This window comes from Narcine bancroftii, chromosome 1 (assembly GCF_036971445.1).
Source record: "Narcine bancroftii isolate sNarBan1 chromosome 1, sNarBan1.hap1, whole genome shotgun sequence".
Taxonomy (NCBI): domain Eukaryota; kingdom Metazoa; phylum Chordata; class Chondrichthyes; order Torpediniformes; family Narcinidae; genus Narcine; species Narcine bancroftii.
In genome coordinates, this window is record NC_091469.1 from 285,103,040 (window position 1) to 285,130,708 (window position 27,669).

Below are 27,669 nucleotides of genomic sequence, written 5' to 3' on the forward strand. Positions count from 1 at the left end.
TTTGAAAATTAAAAGTGCAAATTGAATGGATGAGAGTGCTCACTGAGATTTTTCCTTATTCAATTTATACTGAATAATTGGGAGGCGGGGGAAACAAACTAGAAATATCTTGTTGCAATTGATGCAATTTTTATCTCCATATGTGAGGAAGGGTGTTCTTTTATGGAGGGGCTTCAGCAAAAGTTTACCAGACTGATTCCTGGATGGCAGAACCAATGCCAGAGAAATTGAGTCACTTAGCCTTGTATTCACCAGAAGGGATGTTAGAGAAATGTACAAAATTCTAACTGTACTGGTGTGGTGAGATTAGATGCAAAAACAATGTTCTTGATGGCAGGATCCAGGGATTACAGTGGAAACAAAATGGATAAAACTAATGTGAGGTTTCTTCTGCCAGAGGAGTGCAAACCTTTGGAGTTCTTCCCACAAGAAGTTGAAACCAAATCATTCAACAAATTCTTTGGACAAGAAGGGGAAAGATGGAACATCTTTTGGATTATCAGCATAATCAAATTGATGGGCAGAGCAGCCATAATTATTGACCCATGCAGCAGGAAATCAGGCCATTCAGTCCTTCTCTTTCTATTTCCAGTTTCTATCTCTTTGACTTATCACATACAGTGAAGATGAATAAGGGAACTGTAACACCATCTCTTGAACTTGCAACAATACATAGCTATATGAATGAGAAAACAGAAAGAAAACCATTTAAAAATTATTTCCAGTTGTGAGATCATGATTAAGGTAGAAATACACTTGCACTTAATTACTTTGGAGACACAAGAGACTGCAGATGCTGGGATCTGGAGCCAGAAACAAATTACTGAAGGAACTCAGAAGGCTGACAGTTTCTGTGCAGAGAAATGAACAGAACATAGGATCTTGACCCAAAATTCTTTTCTTCCAGCAAGATGATACTCAGCAATATGCTGCTTCAACCTGATTGATTTGATTGGCTTTTTCAGATGCCAAAGATGACAACTTTAACTATTAAATCATTGCTGAAAACCAGGAGAGAATAGTCAACCCATTAGGCCGACTCCACTACTCTATTGTCCGATCTCCATTCCATTTAACTTTTCTCCCCACCACTAATTCTCATCTTAAAAAGTATCAATTTATCATGAAAACTGAAAATCTACTGCAAACATCTTTCACTTCAGTTTCACAATGTGATGTCTTCAAGATAAAGAAATTAGCATTGGCTAATCTCAGCAATTCTATAAAAAATGACATATATTAAACATTTTGACTCACCATTTAGTGCACACAGTATTACTAGAACTTTGAAGTGATAGTAAGTAGTGTGAAGACATTGGCCCAGTTTTTAGACAAAACAAAATGTACAGCAACCACTGGGACTTTTTGTAAAAGATCAGGAATTAATTAAATAAAAGTTCTTTACAATAGTAAGCTCTACAGGATGAGTAGCCTATGTCCCATGGTCTCTTGAGCCTTTTGGACATAGATAATGTTGTCTTGAGAGTAGTCTCTTCTGGCTCCTGTGCTTAACTGTTATCCTTCAATCCTTTAGAAAGTTTTTTCAATTAGTGTCCATGTGTGATCTTTAACAGAATCCACTTGATTTCATTTGCTCTAGTTGTAGAAATGTATCCACTTGTGAATTCTTTTCATGTTATTGCTCAGCTAAGTACGTCCCCTTCACTTATTGATTTTTAAGTCCTTTCTCTGAATAGCAGATCAGTATTTTGGAAGTTAACTGCAGTTGTGTTTAGTCTTTAATTCAATCCAATTATGATAAATCACTGGATGGACACCTACACTTTCAATAATTATACTGAATCTATCAAACCAAAGATTGGTTTATTTATTCCAAGTATCACCATGCTCATTATCTATCTTACAACATATATTTTCACACTCACATCTTACAATCCCTATTAACCTCCAGCACTTTGCTTTATGCTCCATATTCTTGCATCTGTGGTCTCATGTATTTACACACGAGCTATCCTTTGGCTTTTAGATGACTTTCCAAAGAGCATAAAGATTCTGGAGATCTACAGTATTTTTGTCTCAATAATTTGTCAATTTATCAAAGACAATTCACTTAAAATTGTATTAGACAAGGACACAAATTTCCCTGAGAGAAGTAATTAAGGAAAAATTCCAAAACATTCCTGCCATAAATTTAACATCAGTTGGTGAATTATACTGAGGTTGTAGCAGCCCACTAACCGAGACACGACCACATACACAAGATGTCCGACGAACACAGCGACCACACATATCCCACGGGGCCAACGACCTTCGTCCCAAGTGACAAAAGTCACACGGGGAAGCAATGAGCAATGGTGGGAACATTGACTAATCCGAGGCTAGCGCTGCCATGACATCACTCCTGTCGTCAGCAGCGGGGAGAGAATATAAGCTAGGTTTCCAATGCAATAAACCAGTCTTTGACTGACTTCCTGGGTGTGTGTCATTCTTCCCATACTTCACAGTAGCGCACACACTACTATTGTAATTTAACCCAATTTATTAACAGTTTTGGGGAAAAATATCTGTTTAGCAGTGTATCGTTCCTCTTTTGCACAAAATATAACTGAAATTGCTATTTTATCCTTTCAAAAGAACTGAAAAATGTTACCATCCATTGCAATATTTTCATTACATCTATAAACATTAATAATGTGTTCTTCCAGGGTCCAAATTACATTCCAGATTGAACAACCTCAGTTCTAGAAATGTCCCATGAATATCACTGAATACTAAACAGTTGCCCGTTATCATTTCTAAATTTGGCCTTCAAGGCTTCATCTCATCTCCAAGATCTCTCAATTTTTCACAGCTTTGGTTTGAAAAAGATATGCCAATATCTGCAGTTAAAGTTTTAATTATTAATCTTTTGTTCCAATTTTTTTTAACAAAATTGTGTGAACAAACAGAGGTAACATATTGAAGAAAAAAGCTTTTATTCACACAACTCAGAAACACTGATTGATGTCAAAGGTCAGGAACTAGAAATGTTTTCCAGCTTTTAAAAGTATTTTATGGTCACCAGCATGAAGTACTTTTAGCATGTAAATTAGTTTAAACAAAGGATGAGTTAATATTCACAGAGGAAATATACAGAAGCAAACACTTCCAATAACGTATAAATACAAGGATAAACAACAATCAGCTCTCAGCCAAACAGTGACTGATGTTGAGTACAAACAGGAAATACATTTTAAAGAAATGCCCAGGCAAACATATACTTTCAGATAATGGAATTTTTTTTGGTATTTATCACTGCTGGATGTCATTTTAAATATCATTTGTTTAAGCGCTGGTCAGTTTGTCAAGTTCTGACAATATACCCCCTCCCAAGTCATGGATTTTATTTATTCTAGTATTTGGACTTTCAGTAGAGCTGTAGAAAATACCTCACATCATGTGACATTATCAGAAAATCTATGACTAAACACTACATCTGTTTTATTACATGACAATAAAGGAATCTTGAATCTTGATTACCAAGTATTGCGATTGAGGCTTCAGTGAAGGAAACTGTCTCAAGACTTAGACAATGCACTGAATATCTTGACTGCCCATATTCCTATTATACCCAGGCACCATTACAACTGCCTGCTGTTTGTCCAGGCTCTTCTTAAGTACTAAAATCCTACGGTTACACAAAAATTGCCAATTTCCTATTAAGGTTGCTTGATGGCTTCCCTAGACACCCATTAACAATTTATAGTTATTTACAGACTTCTTTTTCAGCTATAAACTTTTTTGTATCTTGCAGTTCTTGAAAAGTGTCAACACCCTGCAAGACTGTCATGGATTTTAGACTGCAGACATGTAATGGCACAATCAATAAAAGGAAAGTGCAGGAATTTTTAGTCAATTCCTGCACCGTGATTAATCCTGCAGGACTCCTACTACTTTTTGGGGGAAGCATGCACTCTAAATCACACTGCAAAACTCACCTCATGAATTCAATGTCCAGCTGATAACTCGGTCCACGTTGCTCCACGTAAAAGCGCAAAGACTAACATGCAGTGTAAACAACCACAAGATGAGTAATTGTGTTCATTTATGTAAAATTTTTCTGACATTGCTGTCTAAACAACATTTATATTTAATAATAGCTGCAGAGTATTCTGCCTCCATTTTATGGGAGTGTTGCTTGTCATGATTATAAATGTTTCCCTGTTGTCTTGCAAAATTCTCATCATTTTTTTTGAACACAGTAACACTATGTGCTAAAAATTTGACTGCACAACAGGTTTTAATCCACAAAGACTTCCACAGAGCCAGGTTGGTTGTAGCTGCAGCAACTCTGAGTGAGGCCTCGGGAGGCTGGTGCAGGCTTATATCCCGGAGGGTGATTGATACCCGACCGGGTGGGGCTTGATCCATTCAGGCCGACTGATTGACAACCGGCCAGGTGTCCTGCAGGAACAGAGGTTGCCCCCTGCAGTAGGCCGGTAGTACACTCCTGCAGGTACAGAGGTTGCCCCCTGCAGTAGGCCAGTGGTGTACCACCACATTCACCCCCTTTAAAATTGTCCCGGGGGAGGGGGGGGCAGTAACAAGGAATCCTACCCACTATACAAAATACAATATTTACAGATTGAGACGATCCAGTGGCTGCCAGGGTCTCTGTTACCGTCGTAGGACTGGCTCCTGGTCACTGGTCAGAGGGGAAGTGGGGGGGCTGCTGGCAGGGGTCTGTGTGACTGGTGTGGTGCCACACGAAGAGGTGACCAAGGGGGCCAGGGTCGAGTCGTATTGGATGGGTGGGGGGAAATTTCATCCCCCAGGGCTGAAGCGGGCCCCTGGTGGTCAAGGAGGTCCTGCACGCCCCATACCTGCCTGGGGATGGGGATGCATGCTCGGTCGGCGGCATCCTGGGCTGAAGGATGCCGTAGAGTGGTGGGTGCGCCTGCTGGTGCCAGGTCCCTGGTTGAGACTGTGTCCTCCCTGCCACTGCCGAACCTAACATAGGCGTAGTTGTGGTTCACGTATAGGAGGAAGATCTGCTCAACCAGGGGTTCGGACTTGTGTGTCCGTATGTGTTTACGCAGGAGCACCGGTCCTGGGGATGTGAGCCATGCTGGGAGAAACATTCCAGTCGCCAACTTCCTGGAGAATGTGAACAGACGTTCGTGAGGGGTCTCGTTGGTAGCCGTAGATAGCAGCAATCGAATGGCATGGAGCACCTCGGGCAGGGTGTCCTGCCAGTACTCAATGGCCCACCCTTTCAACTTGAGGGCCAGGAGGACTGCCTTCCACACCACCCCGTTTTCGCGTTCCACTTGCCCATTGCCTCTCGGGTTATAACTCGTCTTGCAGCTAGTTGCGATGCCCCTCACCGTCAGGGAGTCATGCACTTTCCTTTTATTGATTGTACCATTACATGTCCCGGTCGCTGTGGATGAAAGCGGGGTAGCCAAACATGGTGAAGATCTGCCCCAGGGCCCTGAGGTGTACGGGCAAGGGATAACGAAAGGGAAGCATGAGTACTCGTCCACTACTGTGAGGAAGAAGATGTTTCAGTTCGTGGAAGGCAGGGGCCCTTTGAAGTCCATACCGAGACGCTCGAAGGGCCAAGTGGCCTTTGTGACCTTGGCCTGGGGTGGGCAGAAGAAACGGGGTTTACATTCCACACAGACCCGGCAGGCTTCGGTCATGTCCCTGATGGTATACGGCAGGTTCCGGGACTTAATAAAGTGGTACAACTTGGTGACACCTGGATGGCAGAGGGACTCATGCAATGCCTGCAGCCTGTCATCATGCATAGACGCGCAGGTCCAGGAGAGGACATTGGGGGAGTCGTTAAACTTCCTGGGACAGTACTGGATGTCGTAGCTTTAGGTTGCCAGCTCGACTCTCCAGCACAGGATCTTGTCATTTTTGATCTTGCTCTTGTGGGTAGTGTTAAACATGAATGCCACGGCCCGCTGGTCCATGAGGAGGATGAATCTCCTGCCGGCCAGGTGGTGGCGCCAATGGCAGACTGCTTCCACAATCGCCTGGGCCTCCTTTTCAATGGTGGAATGCCCTAGCTCGGAGCCATGGAGGGTCCTAGAGAAGAAAGCGATGGGGAGCCCCCCTTGGTTGAGGGTAGCAGCGAGGGCTACCTCGGAGACATCGTTCTCCACCTGGAATGGGGAGTCCTCATCCACGGTCTGCATTGTGACGTCTGCGATGTCCTGCCTGATGCGGATGAAGGTTGCCTGCGCCTCGGGTGGGAGGGGAAAAGTTGTAGCTTGGGCCAGTGGGAGGACCTTGTCCAAGAAGTGAGGGACCCACTGTGAGTAATAGAAGAATAGGCCAAGGCACCTGTGGAGGGCCTTTACCGTGGTGGGGGGGAGAGGTAGCTCCATTAATGGGCGCATCCTTTCTGGATCTGGGCCAATGACTCCATAGGCCACGATGTACCCCAGGATGGCAAGGCGGGTGGTGCTAAACACACACTTCTCCTTGTTGTAAGTGAGGTTCAGCTCCCCTGCCATCTGGAGGAATTTTTCAAGGTTAGCATCGTGGTCCTGCTGGTCACGGCCGCAGATAGTGATGTTATCCAGATACGGGAACATCGCCTTTAGCTTGTGCCGGTCTACCATGAGATCCATCTCCCGCTGGAAGACGGAGACCCTGTTCGTGAGCCCAAAGGGTACTCGGCAGAACTGGTACAGGCGCCCGTCTGCCTCGAAGGCGGTGTAGGACTTGTCCTTCGGGTGGATGTGTATTTGGTGATATGCCAACTTCAGGTCAATCGTGAAGAAAACCTGGTAGCAGGCTATCTCATTGACCATGTCGGCGATCCTAGGCAGGGTAGGTGTCCAGTTGGGTGTACCAGTTGATGGTCTGGCTGTAATCCACGACTGTCCTCGGCTTACTTCCCTCTTTCACCATCAAGACTTAGGCTCACCAAGGGCTGTTACTGGGCTCTATGACACCTTCTGCCAGGAATCACCACACCTCCGTCTTGATGAAGTCTCTGTCTGCGGCTCAGTAGCACCTACTTCTGGCAGCGATCGGCTTGCAGCCTAGCATAAGATGTGGGAAGAGCATCGGTGGGGTAATGCGTAGTGTGGAGAGGCCGCAGGTTGGCCGGGGCTGGTAGGTTAGCATGCTGTGTAACGTGAGTGGAGGTTTTGGGCCTCCGAAGGCAAGGGAGACACTCTGCAGGTGGCACTGGAAATCCAGACCCAGGAGGCACAGAGTTTGGCCATGACTAGGAGCCTGAACCCCATGTAAGTCTCCCCTCCCACAGTTATACAAGCCAAGCAGCGCCCGAGGGTACCAACAGTCTTATCCTTGGTGGTGGTGGCAATCGAGCAGGTGGTCATGTGGACTTTTAATCTCAAGGAGTGGGCCATGCTCAGGTGAATGAAGTTCTCGGTGCTGCCACTGTTGAATAGGCATTTTGTTACCTGTCCATTGATTTGCACGTCCATCATAGACACCCAAGGTCGTGAGGGATGTCCCTGGTCAGCGTAGTGGCAGCCAGGACCGTCTCAGGGTCGGAGTCATCACTCTCCGATTGTGTGCGGTGATTTATGGCGTCTGGAGGCGTGGAAAGCGTCAGTCGGGCAGCCTGGTCGTAGCCCGTGTTGACCACATTGTTCTCTTCATCATCGGGAGCCCTCCATTTAGGCTGCTGCCTGGCCCAAGATGACGGCAGCATGTGGGGGCCTGCTGCATGTCTGACCTCCTTCCCCAGTCATGTTTGTTGCGCCGGGGGAAGTGGCGTCATCGCGGCCAGAGGCAATAACGTCATTATGTCTGCTGGAAGTGACATCACTGTAGTTCTCGGCGAGCGGCGCAGGCGGGGGCAGATCTGGGTGCTTGGGACACACACTGCAATTGTCACTGGCGGAGCCGAATGCTGCACTGTTGGAATCAGTGAAGGTGGAAGTTGTAGCGGGGACAATGGCACCGCCCGGCACACGCACGTGGAGGGGTCCGCTGGGGAGGTGGGGAGGTCGTAGAGGGCCGCTGAGCTGCTGGCTGGTTTCGAGAGGCACACTTTAGCAAAGTGGCCTCTCTTGCCGCATTGGGAACAGTACTGGTTCCTAGCCGGGCAGTTTCGGCACAATCCAGGCGCCTGCTGCAGCAACGTTCTCTTCCCCAGCTCGGTCTGGGGCTGCAGCTGCAGTGTGAGAGGGGCATGAGGGAGCCTGGGGGAACCTGGAATCGAAGACTTCGATGTGTAGGTCTGTAGCTTTCAGGATTCTGACCACTTCCACTGTCTTGGTCAGGGCATAGATACTATCTTCCAGCAGCTTCTGCCAAATGGCCCTCGAGTGTAGCCCTCGGACGAAGGCGTCCTGGATCAGCCTCTTGACCTCCTCTGCGCCTACCCCATGTTCAGCCAGACATGGTCGGGCCAACTCTCGCAGGTGTCTCAGTTAAGACTCAGCCGTCTCCGCGGGTTGCTGGGCTCAGGTGCTGAGGTACCTTGCACAGACCACATTCATGGAGGGCTTGTACAAGTTCTCGAGAATGTCCATTGTGCTCTTGTACGTGGAGCAGCTTTTGATTGCCTGGAAGGCATGGGGACCCAGCTTTGACCAGAGTAGGACCAGCCTCTTCTGAATTGAATCCAGGATGCCGCCTGCGTGCGCCTCGATGATTGCCTCAACCGCATGCTTCTAGATCTCGAAGTGTGTCTGGGCTTCCCGATGGCCTGGGTCGACTTCGAGGCTCCCTGCGCTCAGGTGTTTTTCCATGGCAGCCGTGGGAAAATTTTGTGGATAAATTGTGGTGCACTGTTAGCCAGAATCAGACACACACAAGGTAAAGACTGTACAACAGGCTTTAATCCACAAGACTTCCACAGAGCCATGCTGGCTGTAGCTGCAGCAACTCTGAGTGAGGCCTCGGGAGGCCGGCGCAGGCTTATATTCCGGAGGGTGATTGACACCTGACCGGGTGGGGCTTGATCCATTCAGGCCAACTGATTGACAGTCGGCCAGGTGTTGTCCTGTCCCCTTACAGTCCTTCAGGTACAGAGGTTACCCCCTGCAGTAGGCTGGCGGTGCACTCCTGCAGGTACAGAGGTTGCCAACTGCAGTAGGCTAGTGGTGTACAATCACACTTGTTCAAAGGATATTTGATCTTTCTTGAATCATTCTGCCAATAATATCCATTTAAGCCTTGTTTAACTTTGTATGCAGCTACAATACTTTTATCTCACATCTGATTTATTTTCAAACTTTGAACTTAGAAAAGCATCTTGCGGTCTCTGCTAAGGGTTAACACTCTCTCAGTATGGCTGGTAATCAAGCACCCACCCCTAAAGTCTGATTTTATTATTCAACACTGACCTCTTAGTCCTATCCCAGTTGGATTGGCAGCTTAAGACCTGCCTGGTTCATGGGTGACAAAATGATCAATTGTAAGTGGTCAAGAAGTACAGGAACTGTGGATGTTGGGATCTGGACCAAATAATGAGAAGCTAGGGGGATTCCACTGTTCAGTACCATTCACACAAAGCTATGGACAAGTCAGCGTTTCATATCTCAAAAATAGATTCCAACCATCGCAACACAAAACTGCCCAATTCTCTCCATTGATGCTGCCTTACCCATTGTGTTCCTACAGCTTCTCAATAATGAGTCCATCATCATGACTCGGCTTCGCAAATGAAGATTTAGGAAGGGGGCTGTCCATGACTGCTACAGGTTCACTGGTGGCTGACAAGGCCAATGCAGGACAGACAAGCTCAGCCACAGTAGATGCAAGGGAAATTCACTAATGAGTAATACTTATGTAAAATATCAAGTTTTGAGATGCAAATTTCAAAACTTCCAAGCAGATAATTGTTGACAAGTAGCTCACAGTTTTTGGTCTCTTGATGTTCTTGGAACATGATGACATCGTCGACAGACTATTCTCTTCCTCTTAGCAATCTTTAAGCCTGTGTGAATCCTTCTTCCATTTGTTCACCTTTTATCTTGATACTTAGATAAAGGTTTCTCAGTCAATGTTCATGTATGATTTTTAAAGGAATCCATTTGTTTTCATCCGCTTGAGTGGTTAGAGTGCTTTTGCTACTGCAGATTCCATATTGATTGACCTTTTGGCTCACCCCAGGTCTGCATCACACAGTAGTTTGGCTCTGATTTGGTAATAACTTCATTGCAATCACCTTCTTGGCCCTTCCCATGCAGCTGTTTATCAGAAATACCCTCCGCTGACAAAACTTAACTTACATTTGCATTCAGATTAAAGATTAGCTTTCTCCTATCACAAAAGAAATTAATATTTTCATGTATTTCAGAATATCCAGGTACAGTATACCATGGTTAATCAGAATAGTTAACATCTATTTTCTTACACAAGTAAAATCAGAAATGCAGCTCCCTCTTGTGCGGCTAATGCTTCCTTCCTTAAGCAGGGAGACTAGACCTGTACTTGGTGTTCCAGCTTTGGTCTCATCAGAACCATATATACTGTAATTGCAGTAGAACTTGTTTACTCTTCTACTCACGTTCTCTTAGAACAGGCAGGATTTTGACTCGAAATGTCAACCATATCCCTTTGCCTCCTGCTGAGTTCCTCCAGCAGTATGATTTTGCTGCAGATTACAGCATCTTCAATCTCTTGTATCTGCAGTAAATCAACATGCTGTTTCTCTTCCCAATTGCTTGCGCTACCTGCACATTTACTTTTGTTGATTCATGGACGTTTGTGTATTACGATCTGACTGTATATATACAACCTGACGAAATAGTGCTTCTCCAGATCATGGTGCCCATACAATACACAGTGCATAATAATCACATAAATTTAATTTAAAATAAATGGATATAAATATTTTGGGATGATTTACTTGGTTACAGGATTCTGTTCTTCAATCTCACAGCCTGCAGGAGAAGCCATTTCCCAGCCTGGCCATCCTAATTTTGATGCTCCTGTATCCCCTTCTTGATAGTAGTGGTCAAAGATATTGTGTGCTGGATGGAAAGGGTCTTCTATAATTCTTTGAGTCTTATTAGCCAGTGTTCTCATGAGAACTGAAAACTGACCACCAATATCTTAGAGTTTCTCAGCACTAGAAAAATACCCATCTTTCTCATTTTTATTCATGGTATGTGTCTTTCACAGGCTAATTGCCCATGAAAAGGTGGTAATGAGATGCCTTCTTGAAATGTGGATATACCCACAATGCTGTTAGGAAGGGAATTCCATGATTTTGATGTCCATTATATTCCATTTGCCATGTCATCACTTATCCACTTAGCCTATCCTCCTGTTTCACTCCCTGCATCCTCCTCACAATCTGTTTTTATTTAATGCCCTGCTACCACTTCCTTAATAGAATTTTCCTGCTATTTATATCAAGCCAACTGGTTTCATGTTTTCTCTCTTCCTTTATTTTTAAATAGCTATGGAAATAGAATTATGGAATTTTGAAAGATCACACCCATTGTTTCCACCATTTTGTAAAACAATGGGACGTAGGTAGCAGTAAGAAGAGGCCCTGACCAGGGTGATGGAGATCTTTTATGATGCTAGCCACCTTCTTGAAGCAGCATCTCACATCGACATTTTCAGTGGATGGGAGGTTAGTGTTGTGATGGCTAGGTTGCCACTCTCTGTCGCCTTCTGCATTCCTGAGCATCAAGCTTCCAAACCAACCCATGATATAATGGTGGTGATGTCAACAAATTTATAGGTTGTGTTGGGGTTAAGCTGAGCTATGCAATCAACAAACAATGACTAGGTGGAATACAGAAAGGAGATGGAGGGTATAGTGGCTTGGTTTCAAAACAACAACCTCTCAAAGTTGGAAAAACTAAGTAGCTTGTCATAAACTTCAGTAAGAGGAGTTGATGTCTCTCACCTGTCCACATCAATAGCACTGGAAATAATATTCAGCTTTAAGTTCTCAGGAATAAATATTTCCAATGTAACAGCCAAGAAGGCACATCAATGTCTCCACTTCCTTAGGAGACTGAGAAAATTCTGCATCCCTCAACAACTTCTACAGATACACCATCGAGATATCCTGTCAAGATTCTTCACCTTGTGATTCAGGAGCTGCTTTGCCAAAGACCACAAGAAACTGTGGAGAATTTGAATGCAGCTCTGAGAAAAATACAAATGTCTCTTTCCTCCATCTTCCACCTTCTATCGGGAAAAAGATTTAGAGTGTGAAATCAAGCACCAGCAAATTCAAAACAGTTTCTTTCCCACTACTAACAGACTACTGAACTAACCTCAAAATAGTAAAATAATGTTGTCTTTACTCTGTTCGAACTGATGTGTCATTGTAACTTTACTCTGTGTACTGTTTTTTTTCCTGCACTAATTATGTTTGGATCGATATACTGGATACCACACTAAACAATACTTTTCATTTTACCTCAGTAAACATGAGCAGAAATGTAAACTTAGAATTACATATATTTTACCTGGAATGTGGGAGGGAAGCTCTAGTTTAATGAAACATTTTTATTAAAACAGAGTTTCTCTTACACATTAATCTGGTGCTGTATGGAGAAAACAAACAGGCAGGCCAGATAGGTCAAGTAACCTTGAACTATATTGGAATAATCCAAGCATCACAAAAGAATTTGGGCCCCATATTTTCCACAGCCTTAACCAGTGAGCAGGAGAATACATTTTGACTTTCCTTCTGAGATAACATGATCTTGGCTTGCCAGGTTCATGTGAAGTTCCAGACAAAACCCATTACCAGTAATGCAGAAGAAGACAGAGATAAGTACTGGACCAAGTAAATGAATCTATATGAATTCATCTGACAGTAACATCAAACAAAGGTGATCTTATTGCACTTAAAACAAATTTGTTTTCCAATACCTTTTAGTAAGCAAAAAAATTTGGAATAGTACTTGAAGTAAAAAAAGGAAATTTAGTTATTTACTGTCACCAGTAGTCTTCATTATTCCTTTGACATTAACATTTTGACTTCGTAAAGGTGTATTTGTAATTTTTTTTTAATCTGTTGTTTCTGTTAAACAGACTAAACTGCTCCAGGTGATCAGTGGAAGTGGTATGAGACTTTAGATAATGGGATTTAAAAATAAAGGATGAAGGAATGAAATTTTAAAAATTGAACATTATGAAACATACATGGATGATTCAGTGAATGACCCTTCTGTCAACTAGTGAAGAATGACATTTCACTGAAACTTAGCAAAATATAAAATTTTAAGAGCACAGATATATAGGAATATTTTAACCTTTTTCTTGACCCTTTAAATGTCATTGTAATACTGTAAGTATTGGAAATATGACATTTAGATATAGGGTAGAATTTGACCTTTTAAAGATGCTTCATAGATAATGAACAATGTGAACTCAATTCTTCTCTGGAAAACCAGTTTCTTGCTTTCATTTTGATTTGTCTATATGTACTATAATACATGTAATCTTGCAAAATGTAATTGTGAAAAAAATTCAATTTCTGTTTATTTTTCTAAATTCATACAGGATTTATCTCAGCACATTGAAATATGCAAATATTCTCCAGTGCTAATGAAACTGCCATTCAGTACTCTTGCACACAAGGTAGAATAATTCCGAATCAACAGGCTCCAACCAGAGTTCAGCTTTAATCAGTTGAAAAAATGAATCCACAGTAAGATCATCCACCCTGTGGACTTGCTAGTGTGGTTGATTGCTTGTTCTGTTGTCACCATTTACTGAGTCAGCCCTACTGTGACTGAATATGGCTGAAGAGCAATACAGAATCTAAAAAAGTGAGCCGACCACTTGCCAACTGTCAATTTAATCAATACATGATTCTAACTTTATAGACAGGTATTTATTATTGGGAATGAGTTGTTAATATGTGTGAATAGAGTATTGTTTTACAATTGACCTTGTATGGTGAAAAGTTTATTTATATTAATAAGAAAGCTATGAAACAAGCTTTCCTACCAATTTGTTGCAGGAAAACGTGGAAAGTAAATTTGACTGTTCAATAAACCACTGGTTTTTCATCACTATCTAATATATTTATGAGGAAAGAGCCAGTGTAGAATCTGTTCTATTGTGTTATGATTTCTTCTTCCTAATCAGCATTGATCTTTGGAATTATCATTTTTGCCTTGTTCACTGTTGTGATGGAAAGATTTCAGTATCTCAATAATAACCTAATTTTGCTGTTTCCATGGATCGTGCATAATGAGTTGAGAAAATTTTTGATGCCTGTGAGACAAGTGTAAACTGAAGACAAGAGGTGTGCTGTCAGTTTGAGTGATGAGTGCTTTATGACTCAGTAGCTTGACGAGTTATTTTATTCCCATTTGTTATAGGCCTTTGCTCCTTGCTAAACTGTTTTGTCCAGTATTCAACAGCATTTCCAGCTCAGTTATCTTGAGAACTAACAGTAGCTATGGCATTTTTTTTAATCGTTCTCTGCACAGCTGGATGATGTAGCAGCATAAGACCTGTTGGCCCTCATTACTCACATTTTAATGTATTAATTACATTAAATGCTGTTTTATTAAACCACACCTGCTTATGTAACAGAGATGCAGAATACATTTCAAGGTGCACGATAAATGCCTTTCATGAATCTCATTACTATGGTTGGTCTTTTCATTATTCCTGCCAGAATGGATACCACATTTCTGATGAGAACCCTCCAGCAAGACGTGATGTTAATTGATTAGATCCATTTATATGTTTCTCCATCACCCTACATTCTTTGGAATAGCACGGTGTGTTTGCAACAGATGTCTTTCTCTTGTTAGCAGAATGATTATGAAACATTCCACCAAAAGTCATGTCATGATAGAAATAATTAACTCTGATGTACATGTAAAGCTTGCATAAATATTTTGTTTGTGTTTATCAGTTCCTTGTATTTGCTCTCACATGCTTTTGACTGTAGTTGTGTTCACAGAGAAGCAACAGACATCCATGTAAAAAATTATTTGGCAGTGGACCAAGAAAAGATAGCATTTCTATTTGTAAATATACATTTCTTCCTCCATGATATTTTCTTCATACCAGCAAATGTGAATTACATTGTTATAAAATAACTTTTTTTTAACATAGGAAAACCTTTCCAATAAAAAAAATCTAAGATTTGTATTCCTTACAAGGCATCCAGAAATGAGGAATAAATTCAAGGTACCAAGTGGGAAGATTTGATTGTTGTGTTGCGCTCTCACTGAGCAACAGGCTGATCCAAATGAAACATTGATGAAGACCTTTTAAATGGAGATGCTGTGAACTAATTTTCAACATTTGGTACTCTGAGCAACAGCATATACAGTACTCCAAATTGGAAAGTAAAAGGTGCATTCTGGGTTTACTTTTTTTTAATTGGAGTTTAATAATAAATGAAATTGGTTAACTTTCAAGCATCAAGCAACGCGTCAAAGTACCTTGTACATCTCGGTCCATTTAACTCCTGTTGGAAAGATTGATTGCTGATTTAAATAAATAGACGTGTCAGATTTAACACATAATAGTTTATATACGAGATGGCAACTCGCAGAAGTTAGCCTATGAAGAATTAAAGAGTTTCCTTTCTAAGTCTTTCCCCTTTGTTCCAATGGATAGACACTATTATGACCTCATCACCACAGTCTTCATTAGAATGAAAAAGTCGTACCAACTTTCTAAGTAGTCTGAGAGAATTTGGCATGTCTTCAAATTCTTTATCAAATTTCTACAGGTCCACTTTAGAAATTGTATGGGCTGGTTGCATCACAGACTGGTTTAGAGATTCGACTACCCAGGAAAGCACAAGGCTCGAGAAGGGAACGAAAAAAGCCAGCTCCATCACAGGCTCTGACCTTCCATCCATTAAATGCATCTACATAAGGCACTGCCTCAAGAAGGTGGTGGTAACCTTTTCTCACTGTTACCTTCAGGCAGAAGGTTCAAAAGCCTGAAGACTAGCAGTACTAAGTTCAAGAACAGTTTCTTCCAATAACTTTGAAGTTCCAACAGCTATCAAGGAGCCTTCCTTTGATACATCATCCAAAGACTGCTCTGACACCACAAAAAGATTGAACTATTGTAAAGTCATTTTTTTTTTGCATCAGGAATACCGTGAATATTTATTATGGTTTTTTTAAATTTAATGCCTGGTTTAAATTCAATTAAACATGCGACTGTAGTTTTTCAGTTTTTTTCACAAAGTGCCTGTTCAGCTGCAGCAAGTAAGAATTTTGGTACATATGCACATTGTACAACCTATATGGAAATAAACTCATTATCAATGTGGAGGACTTTACATGGCTATCAGTCAGGTCTACTGTCATAGAAAATGATCCGAAACAATTTGAGTTACATTAGTTATAGCATTAAATGCAAACACAATTAACTTAGCAAAATTAACTAAGGCTTGAAAAAGCCTCTTGACCACAATAGCAAAATATTGTGAATGCAAAAACGAAAATAAAAATTCCAGGAAGTATCGTATGGTCAGCGAGAAACCATTTTAGTGTTTTAGGTGAAATATTAACTCGCATGCTCACTCCATGCTAAATGTTTCCAAAATTCTGAATTTTCATCTGACTTCTAAAATGATAGAATACAACCTTTTATACTGTAGGATATACCCACCTCAAACCACCAATGAGTGCATGACACAGTTTCTCTGAATCACAATGGAATTGAGCATTGTAATGCTTTGCCGATCTATTGAAAATTACCAATTCTGATGGTTGCAGAGTAGATTTTCAACCTGTTATTATATAGATTTGACAAGATGGCCACCAGCCTGGTCATATTTCTCCCCTTTTTGTTGTATCTCTGGAATTCTGAAGAAAAGTCAGCCATTTAACCTCCTTCTTTGTTTTCCTCTGCCAATTCCTTGCATCAAAATATAGTAGAAATCCTGAACTTAATCATCAGACATGATCTTTTTAGTTGGGTTAAGAAAATCTTTGAGCTATGAAGAGTTCTGAGAATATCAGCAAATGAATTTTATTTTAAGGTACTATTTTCAATTTTGAAAATTAAAGGGTTATGCACAATATGTATATGGACAGGAACCTGGGCATTTGGCACCTGGAAGCACAACCAGTTATGAGTTCTGATGAAAGGTCTTCAACCTGAAGCATAAATTGTTTTTCCCTCTGCTCAGTTTGACACACATTACCAGTATTTCTGTTTTTACCACTAAGTTTGAGAAGTTTCCCACAGTCAACGCCAGTAGCCTAGGTTCGAGTCTGCTGCAGTCTGTAAGGAGTTTGTACATTTTCCCCATGTCTAAGGGTTTCTTCCGAGTGCCCTGGTTTCATTCCACCTTCCAAAGACAGGCAAGGTTAGTAGGTTTAATTGGTCACAGTATTGCATTTGGGCACGAAGTGGAAAGCCTGTTACTGTGCTGGAAGGGCCTATTATTGTCCTGTATCTTTAAACTTAAAAATGAAATTCATAGGAAGTTTATTTTGGGTTTTTTTGTATTTTTAAAGTACTAATGAAATTGAAATATCCTCTCATTTGTATGTTTTTTGGATTATTCAATGTACCTTTAGTTTTAACTATCACATGAAAAGATTTAACGTGAATTAAAATGTCAATTGTTTTGGTGATTATTTTGCTTTCTGCATTTGACAGTGGCCTTGAGCTTAATGTTCAATCTACTTCATTTCAGAAATCTACACCAAATGGATCTTAAGGAAAATTAAGGGGAAAAATCAAATTATTGAACTCCAAAAAAGTGATGATACAAATATAATCAATCATATGCACTTGACATTGCCATTAGAAGATTGAAGCTATTTATTGCTATAAATTGGCAATATTAGTTGTAGGATCTTGCTATTTCCTTTCAGGCTCCTTTACAAAAGTTAATTGAAGAGTTATTGTGTGTATGGAATAGGAGCTTCATGGAGGCAATTGTTACAATTGATTATTGGGTTATGCTTTGCAATGCTCCAGCAATTATAGTAAACAGAACATAAAGTGTTCTTATACATATCATTTACTGATATGTATAAGAAGGATACGTATAAAAACAAAAAGAGCAATTTCCTACCTGGTGTTTGTGTCTGGTTTCCTCTTTATCCTCATTGTTATGGAGATTTGAAGATCTTTTTAAATTATGTTTCCACTTCTTGCCCAATTCCAATTCTTTTTCTCCCCAAATCTGAACAGGCTGGTGTTTAAATGTCCATGACCAAGATGGCCACTAACCGAGACGACCCATTAAGGTAAATGTGCGAGCAGCAACTGAGTTATATTCCTCCATAATCTGTAATATCTTATCACCATTTCAATGAACAATTAGCTTCAATGAGGAGACAGAAGCAAATGTCAAGGGCAGCACCAGACATCCCGAAAACAATTAGGTCCAACTTTGGAGAGAGTTTTAAAGCAGAATTACGTGATAAATTCAGCAGATAAAATTATGCAGTTTTGTCGAGTGTTGGTTCCTCAAAGGGAATGTCATTTGTGCATCATACAGAATTAGACAGTTGGCTCAAGTCTCAGCTTCTTGGAAGTTTTTTTTTACTTTTCATGTTGCAGAAAATGGCTTGTCATTTCCAGCAGATGTGAGAAAATTGGGGACTTTCATGTTGAAGCCAATGTCACCTTGTAGTAGGCAATCATAGGTGCATGCAGGTGCCACAGATTGCCTCAGGGAAAGCATTCTAAACTGGATCTGCACTTTTCTCGCTCAAGATAAGTGCTCAAATGTTACTTGCAATTACAAATTTAATCTTCTGCTGAATGCCTCAGTAGTCTAATGAGCAACTTTACCACAATGAATAGTCCTTATTTTTCACGTTTTGTATTGTGCAGTGTGTTATATATTGCAGTGGTTGTCAACCTTTTTATTTCCACTCATTTACCACCTTAAGTAAGAGCTCCTATGGCATCCAATGCTAAATGTTATCCAGATCCTTTTACAGATACATAGGCTTTTCGGTTCTTGGGAGACACAAAACACCACCTAATGATAAAAAAAAATTACTGGAAAATCAGCTGTTCCTTTGTGGGCTTTAGGATGGAGATTAGTTGTCAGAGTCAGAAAGTAAAACAAATGGAAGCAGGCTCTTCAGTCAGCTGCCTGCCTATCCCTGACATACACATTTTATTTCCTGGCCAGAACCTCAATATCCCTTGTCAGCCAGAGTTCATAAATCTTGCCACCTTGCCTTTCACCCTAAACAATCCCTATTTCACTTTTAAAATCCTTCAACCACCAAATGCCTCTGACTGCAAACACCTCTCCCAATCACAACCCCTGCAAGTTCCCATTTAATTAGCCTTGTCCCAATTTAGGACTTGGACTTGTGGACCTAATCATCTTGAGCAGCTAATTCTAATTGTTGTCTTCAAAGAACTTGAATCAGTACCTGCTTATGTGGACGAGGGTGTGAAAGTGAACCTTGCACATGTCGGTTCTTGGTGGGAGGTACAAATCAGCGCTAAAGAAGATCAACACTTTCCAACAAATATATGCATTAAAGTGCCAGATTAGTTATAGTTGATAACTTTTATGACTGGTTTTACTAACGAAGGATGCTTGTGAACTGAAAAAGGGAATATGTTCTCCTCACTTCCACTGATCATTTTGCAATTTCTTATGGGAACCAGTTTTGCAAATTTGAAAGATTAATTTTAAATAGGTAGCATTAAAAGTTTTAAACAGGTGTCACATCTTCTCCCTTGGACTCGATTACTTATTCTGTCAGGAAATATATAAGAGCAACATGGTTTGTGGTGGTAAACAATTAAATTTTGAATCTGTAATTTGTTGCAGTTCAATTAAACCAAGTTTAAACTTTTGGGCGCTGGACCTGAAGAAAAACAACAGCTTGGTTTCTAATAATATGCAGCTGGAGTGCATGAGGCTAACATTGGGAAGAGAAATAGGATTTATTTAGTGCTGCATATTCAAAGAAGTGAAAGGCATTGGAGATTAAATGCCAAACGTATGATGGTACAACTTAAAAGTGGGTGGTAATGGAAGAACTTTAAAAGAAAACCATCAAAAAAAGTCTAAAGGTAGTGTTTGGTGATAGCTTGTAGCAAACTCATTTTCAACTCCACCTGTTCAAAAACAGACATTATTTTGCAGTAACAACATTAAAACTCCTGTTATCCAGAATTAACCAGCAAAAAAATTTCAGAAAATAAATAGTTCACCAATCACAAAACACACAATCTCAAGCAACCTGAAATTTCATTTATCTGGCATCTACCATTCCCCATAGTTGCTGAATACCGGGGGTTTTACTGTATTTCAATGCATAGGGGATACAGTAAAAATTGTTAAAGAACTACTGACAGAAAAGAATGAAAGAAGTAAATTAGTTTGTTTCTACCAAAGTGACAAAAGAATGCAAGTATCAAGTTCTATGCCAATACAAAGTCCAAGCTAATGGTTTCGATCAGTGATTTTCAAACTGCCCCCTAAACTCACATTCCACTTTAAGTAATCCCTATGCCATCAGTGCACTGTGATTAAGTAAGGGATTACTTGAGGTGGGATGTGTGTGGGAAGGGAAGGTTAAGAACCACTGCTCTAGACCCAATTGTTACTGAAATATTTTGCTTGAGAAAAATTGTCATTGGCCCATTTCCTTTGGAGTTCTGAAACAGTGCACATAACGAGTCAATGAAGTACAATGAAAACGGGGGTTTTCAAACTTTTTATTTCCACTCATAAACCATCTTAAGCAATCCCTTACTAATCACAGAGAACTTATGGCAGAGGGATTGCTTAAGGTGGAATGTGAGTTTGGTGGGACAGTTTGAAAACCACTGGTTTAGATGATTTTCTTCAAAGAGTCGCCCAGTTTTTGTGGGGAGAGTAACGGTGAAGGTATGTGTTTGACAATGTAAAAAATGTAGGACACCAATTTTCAGTGTTTTGAATATGGAGTGCAGTGCGAGACAAATTTAGATTGTTGTCCGAGTTGTTATTGCTCCTCATACAGGCAGTTTGATAAAGAAGTTTCTCAGTGAGAGAGAGCATTCAAATGCATGGAAGGCACATTTTACCAATTATACAAGCCAAAAAATGTTTGGGCAACTAGCACTATTAAAAAAAATTGCACAATATTTAAAATCTATCTAAAAAATTATATTTCACTTTTCTTCAGAGTTTTAAATTTTGAAACTGAATAAGATTTTACATTTTTGAACATTTTTTTTTCACTTTTTCTGAGTCTGGTTGATCTGTCATCCATCCCTTATTTCATTTTTGCTCATTTTCAGCTTTCTGTGCTTGCTTTTGGTTTTCTCTGCATAATGTACCTTTGAATTAAATGTTCAAACTTGAACTTGATTGTTTTGACACCATGCCTCCGGAAAGGATTCTTAAGTCTGATTGGTTGAAGTGAAGCTCTATTGCTTGCACTGTTCACACAGATCCCCTGTAGATGCGGACCACGTGGTGTTGGATGATAAACTGAAGAACAAAGCAGCACCAGATTTCAAAGCAAATGCACATATAATGAACAGCAAGCCAAGTTCTTTCACTGCTGATTGAAAAATCAATCCACCAGTCAAGCCTATTAATGTTGAGTGAAACAAGGATTAACATCACCACAAACTTTCCTCCTCATTGTCAAAAACTCCTTGAACTTTTAAGTTGCTTCATGGTAAATTGGCAATAAAATTATTTTTTAATTCATTCTTTATAGTCTCAAGATGTATCTTTCAGATTCTCAATTCCTTACTTCAGATAATCCTCCTGTCTTGATCCTAGCCACATGGGTTTCTTCCCACATCACAAAGACATGCTGAAAGATAGGTTAATTGGCTACTGTAAGTTGTCCTTAATGTAGATGTGTGGTAGAATTGGCAGGGGGAGGGGAGGGGGTTGTTGATGGTCATGAAAGAGAGAGAGAGAGGACAACTGGGAAATAAGTGGCAATGATTCAGAAACATTCCACCTCAGTGGTATAGATACAGTGGGGGCAATGTCTTCCTTCCATGTGAGAAAATATGAAATTGCCAATGCTAAAATTAACAAAGTTTATGATATTTTTAATGGCTGTCTGAGTATGATGAACTGAGTTGTGATGATCTTCATTACATTGCATAACTTCACATCTCCAGCATACAAATTATATGGCTCTGGAGTAAGGTAATTTTCTCATTTTGGCAGCATCCTGCTGGAGTCCATTTCTCGCCAATAATCTTCTTAGATCTTTAGTTGTCAATTAAAATTTGAAGAAAATCTTTACATTACATCAAATTTTCTCTTGTTTTATTTCTGTTCATTCTTGAACTCAAGTCTTGAATCAAACTAGTGCTGAAAAAAATTCTCATAGTTTTGATTATTGTCAGATAGGTTTTACTTTGGTTTGTTACCCAAGATGAACTAGATGTTCAAATTTATAAGAAACTGAATATCCAAGTATTTTTTCATTAATATTCAAGTTTACAAGCAATCCAGCTGGTCCACACATACATAGTACAGGAGTACAAAGAGATAAGTTGGAATAGAGAAAAGGCAACATTATTTTATTTATATGAGGTTCACTCAGGAGTCTAATGACAGCAGGAAAGGAACTGTCCTTGTATCTGATGATGTGTGATCTCACAATTGTGAACCATCAGGAGGAGGGGGAGGAAAGTGCGGCTGGGATGGCACGAGCTTTTAAATATGTTGATTGTTTTTCCAAAGTCACTGGAAATGTAGATCAAGTTGATGAAAGGGAGGAGGGCTGTATGCGTTTGTATGAGCTGCATTCACAATTCTCTGCAGTTTCTTGTGATTTTGTGTGAAGAGTTACTGTACCACGCAGTGATGCACCCTGACAGGATACATTCTGTAGTCCATCTGAGAAGTTGTTGAGGGATGCAGATGACATGCCAAATTTCCTCTGATTTCTGGGGAAGTAAAGGCATTCTATGATTTCTTGGGCATCCAGTCTACATGGATAGACCAGGACAAGTCATATGAGATGTTACCACTACAAACTTAAAGCTCTCTACTCTCTCAATATCTGCCCCCTTGGAGCAAACAGGGAAGTGAGTTCTACCTCTTTAAAAACCCCTTTGTCTCTCAGTCATTGATGTCTGGGCTTCAAGCCTATGTCTTTCAATTATATTCCGAATCATCTTTGCTTGAGATCCAGCCTATGTTGGTGGTGTCATCATGACTTTATAGATGACACCATCTCTTGATAAGGCCTCTTGATTTCAACAATATGGAAAGTGTGGGTTTTTTATTTATTTATTTTTTTATTTTTCACACCATAAATCACATTAGCCATGATACACACTTTTCTTTTTCACACCTTTACAGTGACTTTTTCTCCCCCCCCCCTCCCTCCTCCCAAGCCACCCCCCCACCCCCCCCTCTCATCCATTTTAGGTATACAATCTAGGTTGCATTAAACCAGTCAGACAATGTTGTCATTCAACAAAAATACATCAGAAATTCTACTGAGTCCATTCTTTTTTTTCCTTCTCCTTCCATCAACTTAGGTAATGTTTGTCCCCGGTAGGTTTTCGCTATTGTATTTAATGTAAGGCTCCCATATTTGTTTGAATATTTCAATATTATTTCTTAAACTATATGTTATTTTTTCTAATGGAATACATTTATTCATTTGTATATACCATTGTTGTATTTTCAAATTATCTTCCAATTTCCAGGTTGACATAATACATTTTTTTGCTACGGCTAGGGCTATCTTAACAAATCTTTTTTGTGCATCCTCCAAATCAATTCCAAATTCTTTGTTTTTTATGTTACTTAGGAGAAAGATCTCTGGATTCTTTGGTATATTGTTTTCTGTTATTTTATTTAATATCTGATTGAGATCTTCCCAAATTTTTTCTACTCTCTCACATGTCCAGATTGCATGAATTGTTGTTCCCATTTCTTTTTTACATCAAAAACATCTATCAGATACTGTTGGGTCCCATTTATTTAACTTTTGAGGTGTAATGTATAGTCTGTGTAACCAATTATATTGTATCATACGTAGCCTCGTATTTATTGTATTTCTCATCGTTCCAGAACATAATTTCTCCCATGTTTCCTTTTTTATCTTTATATTTAAATCTTGTTCCCATTTTTGTTTAGTTTTACCCTTTGTTTCCTCATTCTCCTTTTCTTGCAGTTTAATATACATATTTGTTATAAATCTTTTGATTAACATTGTATCTGTAATCACATATTCAAGGTTACTTCCCTCTGGCAAACTCAAATTGCTTCCTAATTTATCCTTCAAGTAGGATCTCAGTTGGTAATATGCCAGCGCTGTATCTCCAGTTATATTGTACTTATCTCTCATTTGTTCAAAGGATAAGAATCTACTTCCTGAAAAACAATTTTCTATTCTTTTAATCCCTTTTTTTCCCCATTCTTTAAAGGAAAGGTTATCTATTGTAAAAGGGAGTAGCTTATTTTGCGTCAATATTAGTTTTGGTAATTGATAATTTGTTTTATTTCTTTCTACATGAATCTTCTTCCAAATATTGAGGAGATGATGTAATACTGGAGAAGTTCTATGTTGTACCAATTTTTCATCCCATTTATATAATATGTGTTCAGGTATCTTTTCCCCTATTTTATCTAATTCTAATCTCGTCCAGTCTGGTTTTTCCCTTGTTTGATAAAAATCTGATAGGTATCTTAATTATGCGGCTCTATAATAATTTTTAAAGTTTGGCAATTGTAAGCCTCCTTGTTTATACCATTCTGTTAATTTATCTAGTGCTATCCTCGGTTTCCCCCCTCTCCATAAAAATGTCCTTATTATTTTCTTTAACTCTTTGAAGAATTTTTCTGTCAGTTGTATTGGCAATGCCTGAAATAAGTATAATATCCTTGGAAAAATGTTCATTTTAATACAGTTTATCCTTCCTATTAGTGTTAGTGGTAGATCTTTCCAATGCTCTAAATCGTCCTGTAATTTTTTCATTAGTGGATAATAATTGAGTTTATATAATTGGCCTAGATTTTTGTTTATTTGTACACCTAGGTATCTTATTGCCTGCATTTGCCATCTGAATGGAGATTCCTTCTTAAATTTTGAGAAATCCGCATTATTCATAGGCATTGCTTCACTTTTATTTACGTTGATCTTGTAACCCGACACTTCTCCATATTCCTTCAATTTCTTATATAATTCTTTTATTGATAGTTCTGGTTCTGTTAAGTACACTATAACATCATCCGCAAATAGACTGATTTTATATTCCTTGTCTTTTATTTTTATTCCTTTTATATTATTATCTATTCTTATCAATTCTGCTAGTGGTTCTATAGCTAGCGCAAACAATAAAGGTGATAGTGGGCATCCCTGCCGCGTTGACCTGCTTAAGTTAAATTGCTTTGATACATGTCCATTTACTGTCACTTTCGCTAACGGTCCCTTATATAATGCTTTAATCCAATTAATATACTTCTCCGGTAAACTGAATTTTTGCAATACTTTGAACAAATAATTCCATTCTACTCTGTCGAAGGCCTTCTCTGCGTCTAAAGCAACTGCTACTGTTGGTGCTTTATTTCCTTCTACTGCATGAATTAAGTTAATAAATTTACAAATATTGTCTGTTGTGCATCTTTTTTTGATAAATCCAATTTGGTCTAAATTTACCATTTTCGGAACCTGTTCTGCTAATCTGTTTGCTAATAGTTTAGCTATTATCTTATAATCTGTGTTTAGCAAAGATATTGGTCTATATGACGCTGGTGAGAGTGGATCTTTCCCTTGTTTTAGTATTACTGTAATTATTGCTGTTTTACATGAATCTGGTAAGCTTTGTGTTTCATCAATCTGGTTGATTACATCCAGGAGGGGCGGAATTAATAAGTCTTTAAATGTTTTGTAGAATTCTATTGGAAATCCATCCTCTCCTGGTGTCTTATTATTTGGTAATTTTTTTATTATCTCTTGTATTTCTACTGTTCCAAATGGTTCTGTTAATTTATTTTGTTCCTTTATTTGTAGTTTTGGTACTTCAATTTTAGTCAAAAATCAATCTATTTTCCCTTCTTTCCCTTCGTTTTCAGTTCGGTATAATTGTTCATAGAATTCTCTAAAGTTTTCCTTAATTTCTTTTGGATTATATGTAATTTGTTTGTCTTTTTTCCTTGATGCCCATACCATTTTCTTAGCTTGTTCTGTCTTAAGCTGCCATGCTAGGATTTTGTGCGTTTTTTCACCTAGTTCATAATATTTCTGTTTTGTCTTCATTATATTCTTCTCTACCTTATATGTTTGTAATGTTTCATATTTTATTTTTTTATCCGCCAATTCTCTTCTTTTAGTTGTATCTTCCTTCATTGCTAATTGTTTTTCTATATTTACTATTTCCCTTTCCAACTGTTCTGTTTCCTGATTATAGTCCTTCTTCATCTTGGTTACATAACTTATTATTTGCCCTCTAATGAATGCTTTCATTGCATCCCATAGTATAAACTTATCTTTCACTGATTCCGTATTTACTTCAAAATACATTTTTAATTGTTTTTCAATAAATTCTCAAAAATCCTGTCTTTTAAGTAGCATGGGGTTTAATCTCCATCTATACATTCTTGGAGGGATGTCCTCTAGCTTTACTGTCAATATTAAGGGTGAATGGTCCGATAATATTCTAGCTTTATATTCTGTTTTTCTTACTCTATCCTGCATACTAGCTGGTAACAAAAATAGGTCTATTCTTGAGTATGTTTTATGTCTAGCCGAGTAGTATGAGTATTCCTTTTCTTTTGGGTTTTGTTTCCTCCATATATCCAAAAGTTTCATTTCTTGCATTGATTTAATTATAAATTTGGTTACTTTGTTCTTTCTGTTAATTTTTTTCCCAGTTTTGTCCATATTTGAATCCAAATTCAGGTTGAAATCCCCTCCTATTAGTATGTTCCCTTTCCGTTTTTCCATCATTACCTTTCCTCCTTTTCCATTTCTGTTTTCTTATTTTAAACTCTTTATAAGACAACATTCCTACAACATCAAACATTTTCCTTATTCTCCTATTTATATCTTCTTTATCCCCAATCTCCCCTTCCCCTCCTGAGTTGTCCTTTATCCCTTGTCGGACAACCACATCTCCCCTCTCCATTTGGGTTTGCGAATTCACTCGCAAGCGTCAACTGATTTTGCAGTGACCGCTATTCCCCCCCACCCAGCCCTCCCCCAGAAAAGATTTCACTTTTCATATGTAACAAAGGTCACTCTTTTAATTCCCTCCTTATTCTCTCTATTCCATTACCTTCCCTTATTAATTCTTGTCTATACTATCTATATTTTCCTCTAAGTACAGATACATTCACGTATGCACATTGTATCTATTCACTCTTATACCTCTTTACCCACATACATATCAATCGTGATCATTTTTACTCTCATTACCCATCTTCATCCCTCAGTCTATTTTTGTAATTGTTCTGCAAATTTTCGTGCTTCTTCTGGATCCGAGAATAGTCTGTTTTGTTGTCCTGGAATAAATATTTTCAATACCGCTGGATGCTTTAGTATAAATTTATACCCTTTCTTCCATAAAATCGCCTTTGCTATATTGAACTCCTTTCTCTTCTTTAGGAGTTCAAAACTTATATCTGGATAAATGAAGATTTTTTGCCCTTTATACTCCAGTGGTTTGTTGCCCTCTCTTACTTTTTCCATTGTCTTCTCCAGTACCTTTTCTCTTGTAGTATATCTTAGGAATTTTACTACAATAGATTTTGGTTTTTGTTGTGGTTGTGGTTTAGAGGCCAATGCTCTATGTGCCCTTTCTATTTCCATTTCTTGCTGTAGTTCTGGACATCCTAGGGTCTTAGGGATC

General features: G+C 39.3%; 1 protein-coding gene and 1 long non-coding RNA gene across 3 annotated transcripts in view; both read left to right on the top strand.

Moving 5' to 3' along the window:
* LOC138745306 (transmembrane protein 263) overlaps positions 1-27,669 on the top strand; it is a 205,677-nt gene that overhangs the window by 170,057 nt on the left and 7,951 nt on the right. The window lies entirely within an intron of this gene.
* Positions 11,422-21,547, top strand: LOC138745321 (uncharacterized). Its single transcript, XR_011346174.1, has 3 exons — positions 11,422-11,530; positions 18,058-18,113; positions 21,283-21,547. It is a non-coding gene; the product is annotated as an uncharacterized lncRNA (long non-coding RNA).